The following is an 821-nucleotide window of genomic DNA, read 5'->3' on the forward strand; positions in this document are numbered from 1 at the left end:
TAACCAATGAAGACAAACAATCTGAAGTTCAAAAGTGTGTTGAAAAATAGAGGACATCGAGGCATCCAGTTTCGTATCAACAGAGGACAGAGTAGCAGAAAACAGGACAATCCTCTATAAAAAAGGGCGAATGGCCACCCTATCACCACTCCTGGCACCTCTCCAGGCTGAGGGCTTCTCCCCGATATGTGGCTTTGAGCCTCTGGGAGCTGCTCCCCGCCCCCACGCTGGGTTGGCGCCAGGGGCTCTCCAGGGTTCGGTTCCCTGTCCATGCTCCCAGGAACCTGGGACGGGGGAAATAGGGGAGGAAATGGGGAACTAGGGCTCAGACTGGGTCAGGGACTTTCCAGTGGGTGTGCTCCCTGCTCTGAGCCTGCACCAATCCCATGCACCAGAGCTGCTTTGTCACTTGTTACCAGGCAGACCTGCTGCCAGGAGAGCCCAAGGCTGGACTTGTCTGATTTCTGCAGCTGTATCCTTGCCCTGGGGCTGCCGGCACTGGGGAGAGACGCTCCTCTGCTGGGGGCACCAGTGTCCCTTCAGCTCCGAACACCACAGAGGTGCTCCCTAGACTCCACACTGTGGTCAAGGGGTTCCCAAGTGCCAGACTCTGCCAGGGGGTTTCCCCAGTGCTGGGTGCACAGGGACCCCCTTGCCCTGCTCCTCCTCCAGACCTGAACCTGCCAACGCTGCCCCACTCAAGCCCCCTGCCCCGCAGTAACCTAGAGAGAGTAACCTCCCTTCTCAGCACCGGGTTATGAGCCCATGTTCAGTTACTTTCCTGTTCAAACCCACAAAACCCCAATGTCCTCCCAGGAGTG

The sequence above is a fragment of the Alligator sinensis genome, unplaced genomic scaffold (genome assembly GCF_000455745.1).
Source record: "Alligator sinensis unplaced genomic scaffold, ASM45574v1 scaffold1486_1, whole genome shotgun sequence".
NCBI classification, from domain to species: domain Eukaryota; kingdom Metazoa; phylum Chordata; order Crocodylia; family Alligatoridae; genus Alligator; species Alligator sinensis.